This window comes from Malaya genurostris, chromosome 3 (assembly GCF_030247185.1).
Source record: "Malaya genurostris strain Urasoe2022 chromosome 3, Malgen_1.1, whole genome shotgun sequence".
Lineage (NCBI taxonomy): Eukaryota > Metazoa > Arthropoda > Insecta > Diptera > Culicidae > Malaya > Malaya genurostris.
In genome coordinates, this window is record NC_080572.1 from 277,316,926 (window position 1) to 277,338,408 (window position 21,483).

Consider the following 21,483-nt stretch of genomic DNA (forward strand, 5'->3'; position numbering starts at 1 on the left):
AGCCAAACGGCGAAATAAGCTTTCACTTTCTAACAATTCGGAGCTACAAACAAAACTGTGCAGATCGTTTGCGTCGCTCGCATTTTTTTTTTTCAAGATCAACCAACATTTCTGAGTGATGCATCGACGCTCGGCTGATCTTGATCGTGATCGAGTCCGGCCCACGGTTATGTAGATGTATGTAGATGAATGATTAGTTTGTTTTTTTTTTCAGCATGTGTCCTGCGAATTACTAGCATTTCTAGCGGTAAACGATTGACATTTAACAAGATGTGCGGATCCTGTTCAAAATCACGGTATGTGGCAAATCTTTGAGAATTTATGTCTGTTACGAAATGAATGGTATCATCAAGACACAGAAATGGTCTGTCACTAGGTTAATATCGCATTCCTCATCTAATAGAGAAGATGACCGTGGTTGATATGCAATGGTAATTTGGATTCTCTATAAATAATGTTAATTCTTGAACATTTTGATTTACGATTTAGAAAATATCATGCTAATGTAGCGAAACACAGTCATCAGAAGCGATGACATTCAAATAACTGTCATAAGATGAAGCAAACGAGGGAATTTACGATTTATTCCGGTTTACAAAGCTCCAGTTGTGGATGAAAAATGCACTGTTACGAATAAGTATGTAAATCAGAACCATATTTTAATCCAAGGAACCAGGATTGTACCCCGACGATGAAGTCCAATCAATGTGAAATGCGTTTCCAGATGAGTTCTATGGTAATTTGACTGGTATTTAAATATTCATCTCATTGTGAAAACGTTGATGTTTAAAGTAATTTGCGTCCCCGGTGGTGATGGTGATCGTTAAATGACAGGGATGACAGATTCCGTTAAGGCCTTAGCTACAGTTTTGTCTGCGTGGATTAGAATTTAATCATGCTTGACATGACTGTGACATTTAGGTTGCCTATTAGTTGTGGGCCAGCTGTGGCTTGATAGTGGGAATGCATTTCTACATCACAAATGATTATTTTTGTTCACATATCACCTTGATCGGTTTGGCTTTTGATCTAGTTTTCAAGCCGAAAAATAAATATTTTTTCTATGATCGCTGCTCTACTTTTATTGGTCGCTAGCCACTACCTGCTAACACTGATAACAGTTATAATTCTGGCAGTCAACCTTTTGGTCATTATTGTTGATCAGTTCCGAATTCTGCCATCATTTTTGTTTTTTTAAGGGTTTCATTTTTATCAAGGGAAAAATGCCACCTTTTACATTCCTTTTCTGTTTTTCTGTTTTAACTTTGCAGTAATATTTTTCGCTCGTCAAAAACTGGATGCTGTTGGAAAGGATCGAGTTTTTCTTAATTGAATCTACTACTTCATAATTACACGATACATATACAAATGTCTTGAAACTTCACATAGGAGATACCGGTGCCAAACCGGACCCTTTTTGGAAATTTAGAGAAACGCCCGTTACAACTCGGCTTTACACAAGTTATCTATACCGCTGTGTAGCTTCAACCTTGAACTAAAATTCCCAATTCGCGGTTTGGAAAAATATACATCGGTTTTCGTTCCAATTCGTGATGAAGTGACCAAAATCTAAAATTTCAGGATCCTCGGGAATTAACCGCACTCTAGAGTTTTACACAAAGTGTGGGATATAATCGGCACTTCAGCAGAGAATCTGTGGTAAACGAATTTATTTTTGTTCCGACAGCTTTAAAAGCACTCAGTTCGAATGATTCACGGTCGAATCTAGTGATCGCATGTCGAACTCAAATGGAAGACTTCAGCATTTCAAATAAGGTTTTAAGTTTTTGAAAATTGTATGAGTACTACGCGCATCGTCATTCGAATACAGCCTTGTGATGATTGTGGTTTCTGAAATCGGAACGAAAGAATGGTATTTTTTGTGTGTCTGGAATCATTTTGGTATCCTTATAATCATTACTCCACTCGGTCACACCCCGTTCATATTCTTTTTGTGACACGTAACAAAAAGACATGGTCGTGAATGCATCTCGACGTCTCTGCTCTGCCTATTCATATAATTGTTTTGCAGTTGTGATTGGGTGTTCAGTTTAGCCAAGCTTTCACGTCGTGCCATTCGCTTTAAATTACTCCCGAGTGCATCACATGGTCCTTTACCAGTTTATCATGGCCAACTAGTTTGGAATAACCATATTAAATAGTATCTCTAATCCTCAGTTGCTCAAACTCAATTGAAGTAGTTATTTTGGTAATAAATAATTAAAATTTTTCTACAATCTATTTGCGGCCGTAGTTTTTGTGTGTCTCATTTCTCGAATGGACAATGTATGGAACACTTGTAGAACTAATTTGATACTATTATTTTGCTGAAGGAAGTATGTTGATACGTTAAGGCGTTTAAGAGTTATGCAATGTTTTTGAGAATTTTGAAGGTATTTTAAGAATAATTTAAATAAGTTAAAAAAATAACACCCTTCCAATTTTCTCTTAAATTTTCACTTATATTATGACCTTTCAGGAACCGCATAGGATATATTTTTATCAATCTAGCATCTAATGAATATTGATATTTGAAGCTTGACTAGTTTTTGATGAAAAAACAATCATAACTTTTTACTGGTAACTCATATGAAAAAGCTTGGTTGAGAAAAATTGTGCGCAATGATTAGTTCAACACTTCTTTTCAAGACAACTTTTATCTAGAACGTTTTACAAAAAAGTTAGAACAAAAAAAGGGATTTTTCAGGAGCTACCCTACTTTTATTTGAGAAAATTGAGTAACTCGATCAAATGAAAACCTAGAGAGGTGTTTTTTACAGCAAAGTTGCTCAAAATAAAATTTCCTACAACTTAATAGCACAACAAAATCATTTTTGAGTTCAATTAAGTAAGTTAGATTTCAGATTTCAATCTAAACGAGGACCACCCTAGTACCTTATTTCATCAAAAGAAGCGCCATTAGATCACAAACAACTTTTGTGAAGACACCAACTACAATAAACTAATATTTAATAGTGAAAATATTTTTGTCACGCTAATTTCCCGTTTCGGACCACTGTGCATTGTTTTAAATTTACAGAGACTTGTAAAATTTTTTCTGTTTTTGTACTGCGAGGCAGCTCCGTCAGACATAAATATTGCTTTTTTAATTTGAATTTTGTTTTTCAAAAATGACATTAAGTGTGAAATAAACACTTGAACCGCGATTTTATCGTGTTTAAGCACTTCTGAAATCACAATGAAACTTAAATGTTTAAGCTCTTCTGATTCTCTATGATAAATTTCAAACGGATGAATGGTTGCTTGATCATTGCTCCAATAGTGGCTTTGAACAGCATCCTGAAGCACAAATTAAAAATTTTCTGAAAAATCACAAATAATTACAATTTCTCCTGTCTTTAAATTAGATTTTGCCTTTTTAAGAAAATCGGATTGCTGATTGTTAATAAAATCATGAGTCACAAGTTTTTCTAGTTTTTTTTTCAAAAATATCAGGTGTACAACTTTGCTTCCGCCGTTTTCCGATAGGTGGCTGTACCGACAGAGGCTGGTCAAAATACATAGATGATAATGCCTTTAAAGTGAGTGTGTACAGTGCCTAACGAATTGTCATCGCCGTTTCAGTGACAGTTGTTCTTGTTTTCGTGTTATTCACGCTCGAAAATGTCTGTTTATGTGCCCAATTCTCGCCAAGTTTTACTTTTCTGTTACAATTCGAAAAAAACGTGTCGAGAGTGGTTTCAACGTTTTAAAAATGGTGATTTCGATGTCGAAGACAAACATGGTGGTAGAAGAGAAAAAACCTTCAAAGATGAACAACTCTTACTTAACGAGTTCCTAAAACCGGGTGAAACCATCACAGGAGATCGCTACCGAACGCAACTGATGCGCCTTAGTCGCGCGCTAAAGAAAAGGCGGCCACAATATCAAGAGCGATATGACAAAGTCATCCTTCAACACGACAATGCTCGGCCTCACGTCGCAAAAGTGGTCAAAAAGTACCTGGAAACGCTGAAATGGGAAGTCTTGCCCCACCCGCCGTATTCTCCAGATGTCGCTCCTTCTGACTTCCACCTATTCCGTTCGATGGCACACGGCCTGGCAGATCAACATTTTCAATCCTTCGAAGAGTTGGAAAAATGAATTGCTTCATGGATAGCGTCAAAAGAGGACTCCTTTTTTCGAGCCGGAATCCGAAAATTTCCGGAAAGATGGGAGAAAGTTGTCGCTAGCGACGAACAATACTTTGAATAAAACATCTGTAAGCACTTTTTCGCAATAAAGATTTTAATTTTGAAAAAAAAACGGCGGAAGCAAAGTTGTACATCTGATATGCTGCAAAATTCTTCTACTGGTTTGACAAATTTCTCTAGATCACACCTGTCAGTAGAAATCCATTGTTCAAATCTTATCTCAGTCAAATCACGTTCCTCGAAATTGTCTAAAACGCTTCTCTCCAGATCTTGTGTCACTGGACAACTTTTGCATTCACGGAGGTAGCAGGATCTTTTTGATGAGTCACATAATAGCTTTTTTGAATAATAATTCTTATCATCATACTTGAAATATTTTTCAACAGCATGTATCATTAATGAAACATTATCATGGATTGTGCAAACACATATGTTAAGTGAACCAGAACTTCCAAGCAACTTGAAGTGTTTTGGTTTCAATGCTGCAAATGTACTAAATCCAATATTTAGATCTGCAAATTCCTCCTTATAACCCAAATAAATTTCTTTCAATGATGAATAAAGCAATCGTTTTTGTTTGCGTTCACACTTACCATTCATTTTGACTGTGACGCAATCTCTTGATTCCGGCACTGACGTCATCGCTGACTCCGCCGCGACTGATGCTTCAGAAGATGCTGAGTTGATTGAAGCTGGTGAAGGTACTTTCTCTAAGTCGTATTGCGATGTGGATGGTTGTGGTTCCGTTGTTGACTGCCGTTCTATTTCCGACGTATGACTTTTTTTATAAACCCGGCTACGATAGCGATCACAAATGCTTAACGTGGTATTCAATTTACCTTGCACTTTTGAGCTTCTAGTTTTCCAATTATGGTTTCTGTTAATTGGAAAAATTTTCCGGAACACACAAAACCAGGAAAAGGTTTTCAACACTTTTGAAAACCATATTGTAGTATTGTAACTGTTTCGAAAGAGATTTGCTATAAACTGATATCTGTTCTACAATGCATAGCTATTTATATGTGAAACAGGTAGAATTTAGGTAAGCAATTCGCCGGTACGTACGTTGTTTGTAAACAGTAGGTAGTCAACTGGCACACCTCTTTAATTCCACATGTGTTTATTCGTTTGACGTCTTTAAATGATTATCTTTCAACGAGAACTTGGAATTTCGAATATATCTGTAAATTGTGTTAGCTGTAACTTCTTGATTTTTCAATAGGCACGGATGGGATAGTCATCAATCTGTAGGTTTTAATAAGAGCTTTAAAATAAAAATTATCAAAAAAATCGAAACCCTGATTTTTTTTTATTTAATCTTTTTGGTTCATTTTGAAATTATTGAGAAAAAATCAATTTTTTTTCAGTATATATTTTTTAGAGTGCCCTATTGATTCCCTACAACTTCTTCCTGGACGTCATTTTTGTACGATTAACGGTTTCTGAGTTACAACGTTTTGAAAAAGAAAATTTTTGTGAAATGCAAAAATACATACACCCTTTTTAAAAATCAGTCGTGAGTCGGATTGACCTCTCCATCGGTTAAAAACTTATGGTTTGCCATACTGAAGCCATCGGAGAAGGTCGTGTCTGATGCATTTCTGGAATTGCTCATGTGAAACACATGAAATGCATCAATAAAAAACATTTAGGTTATTAGTGAAAAAAGTTTGCGTGCACCTTTTTGTATTATGTAGCAAGGTAAGAAATACTGCTCACTTTTTAGTTTCACTATAGATGTCTCCACTGCGCAAAAAAGCCAGTTCACGAAAGGCACTCGGCCAACCAGCCCCGGTCTCCACTATATTTTCTTTTCATCAAAATCAGTGGGACCCTAGCAGTCTATAAATAAATTTTGGTCAAAACGAAGTATGCTAAGTGTCATTTTTGGGACAAAGTCAATATGTACAGAAGACATGTAGTTTTATGTAGTTATGAGACGGTGCTGCCATCTTTTATTCGAGTTAACGCGTGAATAATATCCATCAAGAATTGCATCATCGTTATCCATCTGATATGACAAGTCATAACAACAGTTAGAACGTATCTTTACATCGTAAAATGTGTCTATAGATATGCTGATTCAAATCCGTCTAATCCTCATCTTTATAATCGCCGTCACCTTCCACCGTTGAGGATTGGTTTTATTGCAAAAATTAACAACTAATCAAGGTAGGTAGCGTGTTTGATGTGATCCAACAAACATAACTGAGAATCGATGATCCCCAGGTGCTGATGGTGGTGCTCGAATCGGACTGTGACTAACCGCAAGGTGGGTCCCAAAAACGGACATTCAATTTAATCATATTGTATTGACGATTTGACCGTGAAACAGCAGCATAGGCTGCCGCCAAGAAGACCAATGGCCATCGTCAGTATCATCATCATCTTCATCATCATTATCATCGTCTTTGGTCCATCCATCAAATCATAGGATGACTCTTGGAGGTCAGCAACCAATCGCAGTAGACATAGCCGGTTCCAACAAATCACGCAGACAGCGTTTGGTTTGGTTTTTCTCTTCGGACCTTTGTCGTAACGTAACACACGTGTGCTAGGTGTGACGAAAGTCATAAACATGCAGGACAAACAGATGTTTTCGATGTTATTTCTTATTCGGTGATTAGCTTCATGGAATATGTGAAGCCGCTGTCAGACCAAACTAATTAACATAGCCAAAGGTTAAACTGTTGGTCTTCTGGCGGAGGTCATTTGGGGGACTGCTAGATAGTTTCATAGCGATAATTTCAAATATTACATCAATGTCGGTACACAACATTCCATCGTTCGTGTTCTGTACAGAAAGTTACATTGGCAGGTGTTTTTATTTTTTTTGCTCTCGGGATTTAACACCGCACCAGAAATCAATTAATCTGTCTCTGAGTAAGCTTTTGATGTTTAGAATGCGTTGCACACCGAATTCGATGCTACCTGTGTTGACCAGAATGGGTTGAAATGCGACCCCATGGATATGCTCGGCAGAGCATGAAGCAGCCGAAACCTCGCCACTCCTCGGCTTATCGGTCTCAGTATTATTATGCCGTTTCATAAGACCCACTGGGATGAATCATTTTGTGACCGCTGTCGGTGGATGAGATCGCAGCGGATGATGGATGATTTGCATAAATTAGAAATAAATTCAACCATTTAAGGCAGTTTCGTTTAACGCGTCTGAGACGAATCCAGTTTGGCGATTAAAGCCAAAATTAAAGTTTCTCGACAAGAATAGTGGGAACAAGAATAGTCATATAAAGTCTCGTTGAAGCTCAATTAAGCAAGGGTACAACAGCATTGGAAATGTTATCGACAAAAATGATACGCTTTATGATTTATGTACCAAAAAGTATTGGCTTATAAATTTAAAATATTCTGATAAATTTCAATCACATCATATTTCTCTATCGCAAGAGCGGAACTCGATACTTTCAATGATTGCCTAAGCTTTTTGTTAGATTCCAACCGAAATATTTTTGATAAATATTTCAAAAATTCGACCATCGTGCCAATGCCGTCAAAGTGTCGTTAGTTTACGATAACGATTTCCAGATGTTGAATTAGATTATCTACCGTTCGGGTGGAAAAGATCGAGATTTGCGGCAGCCCCCGAAGTTATCCAATAGATAAATGGCGAATATTTGTGAAATCTCGTATGCAATTTGTTTGAATTAATACGCAAATGTTGCGAAACGTCAAACCTATTCGCTATCAAGATAAGCGACTAGTTTTTTGTCAATGCCTCCCATCAGTCATAAGTCGGCATGGCAAGCGACAGCGACGGTAGAATCAGCGATGAGTAAGTTCCTTCCACTGAAGCGGATTTGCTACGAAGCCTTTGTTTCCACTGTTGTTTCAGTTCGTTAATGAAAGAGTCTACGTTTGTCTACGAGAAGGGGGGGGGGGGGGGGGGGGAGTGATTTGTGCAAAGTCTCATAGTTTTCTTATTTTCAAAATGAAAAATTGGGTTTTTTCTAATGTTGAAAAAAAAAACTTGCAAAACATGAATAATTTGGCATTCCGAGTGAATATTACTTCTGTGTAACTTCTTTAATACTCACAGTAAAAGAAAATACCCGAATTAGAAATTTCAATACACTGTCAATCTCGAAGTTCTTACGTTCTCTGTATTGCAATCAATATACCGCTTGTTATCATTTCATTTTCAGTGCAAAATAAATTCAAATAACTATCCGTAAAACTTTGAATTGGGACGTTTAAAGTTTAGTTAAACTTGACTATTCGATAAAAGTAATTCGATAGTTATGGAAAATTGTAACCGAAAGTTAAAATCATCCGCAAAATGGTTTACAGTCTAAGTAAATCCTTTTTCCTTTTTGTTGTTTGTTACGTTGGGGTGGTTTTACAGCTACAAAGTGGCAGATTTTTCCGTAAAAACTCGTAGTTTTGACTTTAAACAACCTGCAATTTTAAACACACTTTATGAAAAGCAAGAAAAGCATCGTTATCATGATTTTGTGGTAATACTAACAAGTAGGCATACATTGAATAAAAGATTTGCCAATTTACTTGTATTTCACCTGGGAAATATAGATTTAAATGTAGTATCCCTGCACGCTATACGAAATTGTACAAAGCATGATGCGAACGGAGCAAAACCGGTGGTGTTTTCTTCTTCCGTACCAGCCCGTACCGACGCGTACCAGTTTTGCATCGTCATTTTGAATGATGATTTGAATGTTTTGCCACTTATCGCCCTATAATTTTGGAACAGGAAGTCGGATCAGGATGAAATTGCACAGCTATTTTAAGGCAATGAGAGAATTAATTTGAATCATGATTCATGTTAATCGGTTTAATCGTTGCTGAGAAATTGAAGTGAGTTCCGTTTTAATGTGGAACACATTTTTATTTTCTATATAGAAGTGCAATTTAGAAACTCAAGAAAAACACACGTAGAAATGTGGTCAGGTTTTGAACTGTTACAGCTCAGTCAATTTTGTATCAATTTTTAATATTATGTCACCATTTGATTGGCAATATTTCTACGTATTGATTTGAATGTTTATAGCCATGCATTTTAATTGTAAATCATTGAAATGTTGAATAATAGCTAGCAGTGTCCTATTTTGCATGCAAAAAATCAATGTTATGTTGTTTCGCCTGAGAAATTGACAACTTCCCCAAGGTAAATTTTGAGTACATAACATTAATTTCTAATTTATATAAGATGAACTCGATTGATAATGAGAAAAAGTTTATTGTTTCAATCGAAATCACAGAATGGTAGTATGGTACAGAAACGCTATAAAAATGACTCCTTCCATACAAAACTTGAACACAAGCTTGGCGAAGAGAAGCTTAGGGGACGGGTAGGGTCTAACACTTTTGAAAAATCATTAATTATTTTCTTTATATTTTCTTATAGTAAAACATTCAAGAATATGCTGTGAAATTTTCATGCCTATTGGATCAAAACTCCAGCAGTTATTGTCCTTTATCTATGGCTATCTCATTCTACGAAGAAGCAAGAGGTCGGCGCACAGGACCAAGATTTCTACTTCGATTGATTTCAAAACTTGACAAAACATTCTTGAAATGTTTTATTATAATTACTTATAAAAGAAAAAAAAATTGTTAGACCCTACGGATACCCTTTGAAAGTCCGTGTCCATCGTCATTCAAAAACTACTGCACCAATCTTTTTCAAATTTTGCACATACTTTCTATATATAAAAAAACAGACCCTAACGTTTTACTTTTCGATGTATGTTACCTTGGGGAGGTTTAACAGCTACAAAATAGCGGATTTTTTCGAGAAAAAACGTAGTTTTCACTTTAACCTACCATCAAACATTCACAAAATTAAAAAAATATCAAACAGAAACGTTGGGGTCTAGAAAAACTTCTGCTCTATCTATACTGCTTTGATTTGTTCACTTTTGATTAGTCTGCGCTGAGATACAGTGGACACCGCAAATCATGATTTTTAGGAAGCGTCTTCAAAAATACCTCTTAACCGACTTATTTCTCAATATTTTTCCATGAAAAAACTTCAAAATGTTTTTCGAATGATGCTTTCTATCATGTAAAACATTGGAATTTATTTTGTTGAACGATGGTTCTGGAAGAAATTCGCAAAAATGATGGATTTTTGTCGTGAATACGACTTACTTTACTATGGGGTGCCTTTTCAAAATTTACCCTCTGCGAGAGTGATAAGTTTTTGATCGTGAATATCTTTTGTTGTATCTAACGAATCAAGATAATTTTTGCTACATGCCATCGGGAATATGATCACAATTTTATGATAAAATTTTCAGTAGTGTGACATAATCTCAAATAATTCAAAATTAAACTTTTCTGAAATGTATGGTATAGACGAGTATCAAAAAGGATAATTCATAAGGCGCGTTTGCTTTTCTCGTATTTTTAAAGCTCATAGCTCAGTGATCTGTGAAGGGATTTATATAATCTAACTACCAATAGAATCGAAATTTTTCAAGTTAAACGTGTATAGCAAAAGCATTGAAGTATTTTAATAGTACACTATTGAAAAACCTGTTTGATTTGACCCATGTCAACAACAGCCAATCAGAACGCGTTCTGAGAAAGAGAACAAAATATCTGCTGCTGTACAACAAATGTTGAATGAAAAATGTTCCGAAAAGTGGTGAATATCGTAGTGAGTTCCTCAATTTGGTACTTCTGAATGCTAGAAACGAATCCCTACAGCATATTGATAGTTGATTTCAATAAATTATGCAAATCCGAAATGAAATAATCAACATTAAAATTCTGAATGCGGCTATTTTTATAGCCGTTAGGACCGCCCATTAGTGAAAAAGCTATAAACGAAATCAGGTGAAAACAAGCCTCTCAACAATAATTGAATCAGTTTGGATTCTATCGCCACTGCGAGCAGATGTGTTTTGTGTCGTCTGCACAACTAGTTTCGTTTTCGACAAGAGCGATTACGTCACATTGGTGAAAAAACAACGGTGGAGAGCATTACACAAAATCAGCCGTTCTAATGGCTCTAAAAGTTTTCTAAAGAACTATTAGGATTTGTTGTTCGCAAATCGAAGGTAATTATCCTCAGTTTAGTGCAAATCAAGAACAGTTTGGTTAGATTTGTGCACTTTTCTCTGTGTGAAATTCACAGTAATCGAGATCAAAAGAAGCTTTCTTTGTTTTTGCAAAAAATGTTCCAGAGTTTATTGTCGGAGAGAATTACGCAATTTGACCCTTCTGAATGCTAGAAACGAATCCCTACAGCATATTGATAGTTTCTTTCAATAAATTATGCAAATCCGAAATGGAATAATCGACATTAAAATTCTGTATGCGACTATTTTTCTTACAAAGAACTATACTGGTTATTTCATAATATTTGTGTTTCAGAATGTTTAATGTAACTAATCTGTACTTTAGTTTAGGTTCTAGTAGTGAAAATATTGATATTCGGAAGTGTTAAGTAACATGTCAGTTGTTTTCGTATTCACGACACCCAGTTATGTCTCTAACATTACCCACCGGCCTTTTTTTATCGTTTAGACCCTACCCCTCTTAAATATCGATATCCATATTGCAAGCATGTACAAACATATAATTGCATATATTTGGGCTATTGATGTAATTTCGTCGGCTATAAAACAAATACGAATTAAGACAAATAGAGTCCATATTCTGGGTTCGCGTGTTCGGCGTTGGTTCCTAATAAAGATCAATCTAAGCAGACTCTCGTGCATTTGCGTATTCAAAAGTGTGACGATTAATTGAAAATGTCGGCCATTAGAAATTTTGGTTGCCTCAATGGCTTGAACAACTCCATGGGGCTGATCCTTGTAGTTTTTGGAGCTCTTTTTCACTATTATCGATGCTTTCGAAAGCGGAAACCGGGGACTAGTACTCCCAATGTAGTTTTATATATTCACTTACTAGCAAAATATACCAACTAGATTAATTTAGTTTTATAAACATTTGCACCTCGATTCGCCATCGCTTGTGAAAACATAATCATGAAATTGAAAATTTTCACTAATCGCACTGTATCACCGGATTCAAAAGTCGGATCTAGATCAAGTTCTCGGCGATGTTTTAAAAAATTTTAAGACCTTCTTCTTGCTTCTTAGTTTGCGAAAATTAGTAAAGAAATTTCCGAGAAAATTGAGTGCGATTTTTCATGAATTTGTACATATTTTCTTGTAATTCCGGAACCGAAAGTTGAACCCAAATGAAATTCAGGAAATTTGTGTTTGGTCATAAGACCTTTCATTTGAATCTAAGTTCGGTTCAGCCATCTCTGAGAAACGCGTGTGATAAGATTTCCTTTGTTTGGTGCATATTACCCTGGAAGCGATTCTGGATTCTGGAAGCGGAAGTCGGATTGGTATAAAATTTACTAACAGTCTATGGGACCATAAGACAATTCATTTGAATTTGAGCTTGTGAAAACCAGTTCAGCCATCTCTGAGAAAATTGAGGGACATTATTTGTCACACACATACATACACACACAGACATTTTGGGATCTCGACGAACTGAGTCGAATGGTATATGACACTCGGCCCTCCGGGCCTCGGTTCAAAAGTCGGTTTTCACAATGATTGCATAACCTTTCTATATGAGAAATCCAAAAACTCGTAACTTCAGCAATCTGCATAAAAAATCAACGTATAAAAACTGCGTATTTTCTGAAATATATGTGAAAGAACGTGTAATTTCGAAAATTTGCGAATAGAAAAACCGCGTAGCCTGGACTCTGGACTCTGGACTCTGGACTCTGGACTCTGGACTCTGGACTCTGGACTCTGGACTCTGGACTCTGGACTCTGGACTCTGGACTCTGGACTTTGGACTCTGGACTCTGGACTCTGGACTCTGGACTCTGGACTCTGGACTCTGGACTCTGGACTCTGGACTCTGGACTCTGGACTCTGGACTCTGGACTCTGGACTCTGGACTCTGGACTCTGGACTCTGGACTCTGGACTCTGGACTCTGAACTCTGGACTCTGGACTCTGGACTCTGGACTCTGGACTCTGGACTCGGGACTCGGGACTCTGGACTCTGGACTCTGGACTCTGGACTCTGGAATCTGGACTCTGGACTCTGGACTCTGGACTCTGGACTCTGGACTCTGGACTCTGGACTCTGGACTCTGGACTCTGGACTCTGGACTCTGGACTCTGGACTCTGGACTCTGGACTCTGAACTCTGGACTCTGGACTCTGGACTCTGGACTCTGGACTCTGGACTCTGGACTCTGGACTCTGGAGTCTGGACTCTGGACTCTGGACTCTGGACTCTGGACTCTGGACTCTGGACTCTGGACTCTGAACTCCGGACTCTGGACTCTGGACTCTGGACTCTGGACTCTGGACTCTGGACTCTGGACTCTGGACTCTGGACTCTGGACTCTGGACTCTGGACTCTGGACTCTGGACTCTGGACTCTGGACTCTGGACCCTGGACTCTGGACTTCCAGTAGTGAATTCTGCCCTTTGTCAAAACACATCCGGTAGATCCGGTAACATTTTGGAGTATTTCTTACAAGCGGAAAAACGCAACGATGATTTAATGACAACGGAGCTCTGTTTGTTTCGGAAACCCCTTAATCCACCAAATTGTTCCGAGTTCCGAATGAAAGCTAAAGATAAAAGGTATCAGTTTTTGATCGCGAATATCTTGAGTTGTACCAATCGTATTAACATCATTCTTTCTCAAGTCCATAGAAAATATGATCAGCAATTTACGTGTAAATGTTCAGTAGTGTGATCACTCAAATAAAACTCATAACTCATCAAATAATCAAACAACAAATGTCGACGTTTTTCAATATTTGGATGGATGAAGGAAGCGTGTAATTGTGTGCAGTTGTTAATACGAATCCGAAGTAGACCCAAATCAAGTTTTCCCATCACTAATGAACAGTGTATCTCATGTTCTCCAAAATCGCCTGAATAAGATCTTAAGCCGATTAAACCGAAATGCGCTGGAGATTCGAATCTGTCCGTGATATAATTACTTGTTGAATTTCGATGCATCGCACTGTCGATGAAGAACCTTACGTCAAGGTCGTAGTCCATTCCCCGGTCAAGAACGTTGATTTTACGGGGAAAAATTAATAGCAAATCTCTCATGGAATAATAGTCGTTAGAATTATTTTCCGCTTTGAAATAAATCATTAGCAAAATGTGTGCTCACGGAACTGCTAACGTTCGAAGTTCATTTACTAAACATGCACCACAGTTGCCATTCTATACAAGTAAAACACAAACCAATTGAAAGATCATCGCCACCGTTCCTCAAAAAAAAATAAAACAAACAACAAAATCTTCCGCCATTCGGGATTTGCCAATTCAATTAAATATCGATCTTCTCAGTTTCGCCGTTTTGCGCCGGTTTACCCCACCCTCGCCATTTGTGCATACAATTCATGCCGAGTCCTTGGCATCAATCGAAAATCTCTTCCTTCTTCGAGTAAACTGATCTCCGCTCAGCTGACAAGGTTGATCACGTTTGAAAAATGAGACGAATTAATAACAAAATCGGTTCCACTTGCCACCGCCATCCTTCGACATTTGTGTTGTTTTTTTTTTAATTGTAGTTGGCGTCGGAAGACGAGGGTATCGATGGCAACGGCGACGGCTGCTGCTCGGGTGACTAAATACACCTGAAGCTAAATTCTATAGAGAAAATGTCTATCTCCGTGTTTGTTCAAGTTGTTGATGCTTTGAACTGTGTAGAACAATCATACAAACGCTGGTAATGGTCATCTCGATATCCCCCGGTCGCCGGTTCGGATTGGAATCTGGTAGGTTTCCGTCCGTTGCTCTGTTCAATTGCAACAGATGTTTGTGTGTAGAAAAATTTCATAATAAGTACCTCCTTAGAAATCAGCATGCAATTTTGCATTTACCGACACGCTGCCGAAACCGGACTAAATGTCAATTTTAAACGAAGATTCCCCGGCGGCTTAAGGCCGCATGGAACACGCCACACATGGCCGGCTGGTCCGCCAGATATGTCAAAGGTCCATCGATGATTATGAAGATCGAATTACCTGGGTGCTCGTAAAGCTGCGGGCGCTCGTTGCAAGGCGGCTGGCCAGTCCTTTGGCGGTGAAGATACAAGTGTGTGCTCACAACAGTTCATGGCGACCGAAGGGGTCAGTTTCGTTCGGCTGTGACTTATGGGTCCTAGGGTGGAGCAACATTCCTATATGGAAGCAGAAGACGAATCGAATTAGCTCTGAAGGTTGTTCTAATATGTCCCGCTCTGTGGGACCGCATCCTAAAAGCTATGCATGCATGAAATTGTTTCGAAATTTGATCCACCCCAGAATGAGCCCACTCATGGTTGAGCCAATACTGTTCCGTCGATGGGTGGGATGACTGCAGCACGACCCGAGCAGCCAAATTTTGCTGCAGTTGGAATCACACTGGTCATGCTGAAATAAATCTTAGTAAATGTCAATGGAAGTGAGAGGCACAACGCAAGCAAGCAACCGCAAAATACCCGGTGAAATTTGAATGATTAATGTGTTTTTACTTTGTTTATTAGTGCCCCGAGTCGTTTGAATGTAGTCTCCGGGAGTCTTAACATAGGTTTCGTTCTACTTGGTACTACTCTAACTGCATACTTTCGGATTGATCGGTAACAGCACTCTAAATGTTGAATTTTTCGATTTGAGTTTTGCATCTCTAAATTTTACCTTTCAAAATCACACAGAATCGCGACATATTCCGCATGGAACTTCGGTCAGTATCTACCAATTAGAAGAGATTTTTAGAATATCTTTTCACTACAGTATACGCCAGCACTAGCTCGACTTTCGAACCGAGAACCGTACGTTTAAAAAACAAGAGTTCCAAATAGATCATCGCTCACGATGAAATCCTTGTCTCCTTAGTACCATAACCTAATTATCATTTAAGAACTACTTGCAGTGGTTTAATTTGCGATAGTTTCTCAAAAGAGTTCACGGTCGCATTTAGTTATAACTGTTAAGGGAATGTAGAATATTTCAAACTTTCTGGAGCCTTCCGATGAATACTTTCTTCCATACTTTGAATATTGTTTACCATGCTCTTTTTCCAACATTTGATTTTGTTTTTGTCGTGAATACGACTTACTTTTCTATGGAGCGCCTTTTTTAAAATTTTCCTTTTGAAAAGGTGATAAGTTTTTGATCAAGAATATCTCTTGTTGTTTCTAACGTATCAATATAGGTTTTGCTACATGCCATCGCATCGAATGATCATAATTTTGTGATAAAATTTTCAGTTCTATGAGATAAATTCAAATAATTCAAAATTAAACTTTCTGAAATGTTTGGTATCAACGAGTATCAAAGAAAAAAAACTTATGACGCATGTAAGCCTTTCTCGTATTTTGGAAGGTCATATGTGATCTTCAAAAGGATTTATAAAGACTGTGTCGTCATGGACGACGAGACTTATGTGAAGACGGATTTCAAGCAGCTTCCGGGACAGAAGTTTTATACCGCATCAGGAAAAGGGAAGATGTCCGAAATTTTTAAAATCATCAAACTGTCGAAGTTCCCGAAAAAATACCTTGTCCGGCAGGCGATATGCACGTGTGGTCTAAAAAGCGGCATTCTTATCACAACGGGAACCGTCAAACAAGAGATCTACGTCCAAGAGTGCCAGAAAAAGTGGCTGCTACCGTTCCGGACGAAACATAATAGACCTGTGCTGTCCTGGCCGGACGGTATTGGGCCTTGGTTAAACGGATTCTCAAGAAAACTAATTATTTCATGGAAAACGAGCAGCGGTTTAAAATATAACTGGCGTTCCGCGGCGAATAAGGTCGGTGAGACCACTATACAAAATTTAATGGAAGGAGTTAAGCGGAAGGCACGGCAGTTCGGATTTAACAAACCAAATGAATAAACGAAGATTTTTTCCTTTAAATGTACCAAAAGAAAAATAAGAAGATTGTGACTGAAAAAAAAAACGATTTTTTTGTCGACCAATTTTTGCGTGTATTGCAACATCATTGAAGTGATTCAATAGTACACTATCGAAAAACCTGTCTGATTTTATCAATATTAGCACCAACCGAGAACCGTTGTTCAGAAAATGATGGGAAAAAGTGGAATGTTCATATTTTATACCGATGCAGTTATGCAACAGCAAATATTTTCTTCTCTATTTCAGAAAGTGTTCTGATTGGCTAGTCGATCAAAAACGAACCGGTTTTTCAATAATGTACTATTGAAACACTTCAATGTTGTTGCAATACACGTTCAAGTTGAAAAATTTGAAATACATTGGTATTTAGATTATATAAATCCTTGTACAGATCACTGAGATATGAGCTCACAGAACATTTTAATCTTGATTCAGTTGAAATTATGTCACACAACTGAAAATGTTATCATAAATTGATGATCATGTGCCCGATCAAGCCCGTCCCCAGAATTTCGTTTCGGGAGGGTCCTCAGATAAAAAAAAAGTATGTTACTGAAGATTACTTATGTACCTAATTCTCGGTGTGACTTATAACGGCAGTTTTTACAGACACTGTAAACTTTTTCACTGGAACTGTCATTATGGATTATTTTTCTGATTTGAGGTTGGCCTTCCAAAAGTATACTGTGCCGATCCCAGAAAATCGACATTGTAATCTTTCCGTTCCATAGAGACGCTCTTCGAGGCACTCGCGACACTTCGAAACAGTTCTCTGGTGTATAGTATTGGATTCAGCCAAACATACACTCGAAGTGCACTTGCATTCGTCTTTCTAGCCCTACATAAGCGGGATCCTGCGTCAGGATATCTTTCTCATTTGCAGAATCTTGTGTGGCAGGTTCTTTCTTTAAAGAAGACGTCTGGTTCCCGTCTTGGTTACTGAATGAATGTGTCTTTATTTTCTGCATTTTGGTTTTTATAAAATGTACAAATTTTCTCTGTGTACGTGTAGGTTTGACGAGAAGTCTTGAGACTTGACAATAACATATATCGAAAAGGTTTTGGTAATGATTATATGGAGAAGGCTAATGTTTAATAAACATCGCTCGACCCGCAGCGATGGCAAGAACAATTGAAGTTATTTATTTTTCTTCGCACGAGGCGGAAAATCCACGCCAGCGGCGCGCATGGTTTAAAGTGTTTATATTCATTGCGTTACTTTGCTTGTGCGCTGTAAGCAGTTCAAGTGTTTAAGATAGGAGGACCGTTTTTGGTACCGAGCATAATTTCAGTCATATCGGTCCAACTCATAAAATATTTAAAGTTTATGATTTGTAAAGTGCCGATGCATCAAATCATAAGACTGTATGTGCTACGATGTATGGCTGGTTTCCGTACAAAGTATTCTCAAGAAGACGTTTACAATATAACTACATTGTGTCGAAATGAAATGAAATGAAATGTAATATTGCAATTGTTCTGAGGGTTTAACGTGGAATTTTGAGGCAAAGGACGTTGTGGTTTTGTAATTCCGCCACACTTGCTTAACTAAGGTATGCTCATGCACTTTCTCTTTCCGTTTGTCCAGTACAATTTTATGTATTATTATTATTGTCATTAATTTAACCCCGTAGGATGGACATTTTATGTGGTATTGACTCTGTTCTGCTTCGTAGAGCCGGCCGCTGCGTGCTTTATTGGCAATGGAGTTTTCACCATCATGTAACTCTCAAAACCTCTACATCACGGGGTAATCTACAGGATCAACAGCCCTATACTATTTCTCAAACTTATTTTTCGTTCCTGTTCCTGATTGCGGGAAGACGTGTAACGCTTCGTAACGCCTGTAACTTTCAAAAAAGTAGCGCATGTAACGCTTCGTAACACCTATTACTTTCAAAAAAGTAACGCTTCGTAACGCCTATGACTCACCAAAAAGTAACGCTTCGTAACGCATATAAATTACGGAAAAGTAACGTATGTAACGCTTCGTGATGCGTATAACTTTCAAAAAAGTAACGCATGTAACACTTCATAACACCTATTACTTACAAAAAAGTAACGCCTATGACTCACAAAGCAGTGGCACTTCGTAACACATATAAATTAGGAAAAAGTAACGTATGTAACACTTCGTAACACCTGTAACTTACAAAAAGTAATCCATGTAACGCTTCGTAACGCCTATAACTTACACAAAAGTAATGCATGTTAAAGCCTCGTAACATCTATAACTTACAACAAAGTAACGCTCCGTAACTCTTTGTAATGCTCCGTAACGCCTATGACTCACAAGAAAGTTACGCATGTAACGCTTCGTAGTACCTATGACTCACTGAAAAGTAACGCATATAACGCTTTGTAACACCTGTAACTTACAAAAAGTAACGCATGTAACGCTTTGTAACGCCTTTAGCTCACAAAAGAGCGACTCCCTTAAAAGTAACACATCGTAATTCGTTTACCACAAGAATCTAACCCTTATAACGGCTTTTAACGTTCATAATTTCCACCAAATAACTCATATGATTTGTAACCCTCAACATCTCACGATAATATCCAGTGAAACATTTCGTCAAATGAAACATTTTTGCCTTTCTCTATAGAAAGGTATTAGAATTGCTGGAAAACCGACTTTTGAACGGAGCCTCGGAGACCCATAGTGTTATATACCATTTGACTCAGTTCGACGAGATCGAAAAATGTCTGTGTGTATGTGTGTGTGTATGTGCACTTTTAGAAGATATTTGAACGCACTCAATTTTCTCAGAGATGGCTGAACCGATTTTAACAAACTTGGGCTCGTTTGAAAGCTACTGTCTGGCCATTGATTGAGTTCAAAGATCAAAAGGCTATGATTTTTGGTTCCAGAGATATGATGGTATAAGTAACGTAACCGACAAAACACGTTGATTTTTACCGCTCTTATATATATATATATATATATATATATATATATATATATATATATATATATATATATATATATATATATATATATATATATATATATATATATATATATATATATATATATATATATATATATATATATATATATATATATATATATAAGGGTGCCAATATTTTGGGATCACTTCTAATTTCGTAAAGCGATAGCGCTCAAAAGTTTAAGCACCTCTAAAAATGTCCTCATGCAAAATTTGAGCTAAATCGGACATGCGTGAGAGGTGCTGCCCGGCGGTTAAGGTATGAAAATTTTCGATCTTGAAAAAGCGCCATACACAGAAAGAAATAATGAAATTTACACGAGATGCAAATCAATAGTAACATGGAATAACAGATCGGCTGAAAAGTTCGTATCGTTTCTATGAGAGGGCGCCACTAGAATTAAATCCATACCTTTTCAGTTAGTACCAACCTTCAAAAGATACGTGTATAAATTTGACAGCTGTCTGATTATTAGTTTGTGAGATATTGCATTTTGAGTGAAGCTACTTTTGTTATTGTGAAAAAAATGAAAAAAAAAAAAAGGAATTTCGTGTGTTGATGAAACACTACTTTTTGATGAAAAAAAGTGCCGCCGATACCAAAAAATGGCTTGATGAGTGTTATCCAGACTCTGCACCGGGCGAAGCAACAATTCGTAAGTGGTTTGCAAAATTTCGTACAGGTCATATGAGCACAGAAGACGATGAACGCAGTGGACGTCCAAAAGAGGCTGTTACCGATGAAAACGTGAAAAAAATCCACAAAATGATTTTCAATGACCGCAAAGTGAAGTTGATCGAGATAGCTGACACACTAAAGATATCAAAGGAACGTGTTGGATGTATTATTCACGAATATTTGGATATGAGAATGCTTTGTGCAAAATGGGTGCCGCGTGAGCTCACAATCGATCAAAAAGAACAACGAATTGATGATTCTGAGCAGTGTTTGGAGCTGTTATATCGAAATAAAACCGATTTTTTTCGTCGATATATAACAATGGACGAAACATGGCTCCATCACTTCACTCCGGAGTCCAATCGACAGTCAGCTGAGTGGACTGCACGCGATGAACCGAACCCAAAGCGTGGAAAGACTCAACAATCGGCCGGTAAGGTTATGGCGTTTGTATTTTGGGATTCGCATGGTATAATTTTCATCGACTACCTTGAAAAGAGAAAAACCATCAACAGTGACTATTATATAGCGTTATTAGAGCGTTTGAAGAACGAAATTAAAAAAAACGGCCTCATTTGAAGAAGAAAAAGTTTTGTTTCATCAAGACAATGCACCGTGTCACAAGTCGATGAAAACCATGCTGAAATTGAACGAATTGGGCTTCGAATTGCTCCCTCATCCACCGTATTCTCCAGATTTGGCCCCCAGTGACTTTTTCCTGTTCTCAGATCTCAAGAGAATGCTCGCTGGTAAAAAATTTAGAAGCAATGAAGAGGTAATCGCTGAAACTGAGGCCTATTTTG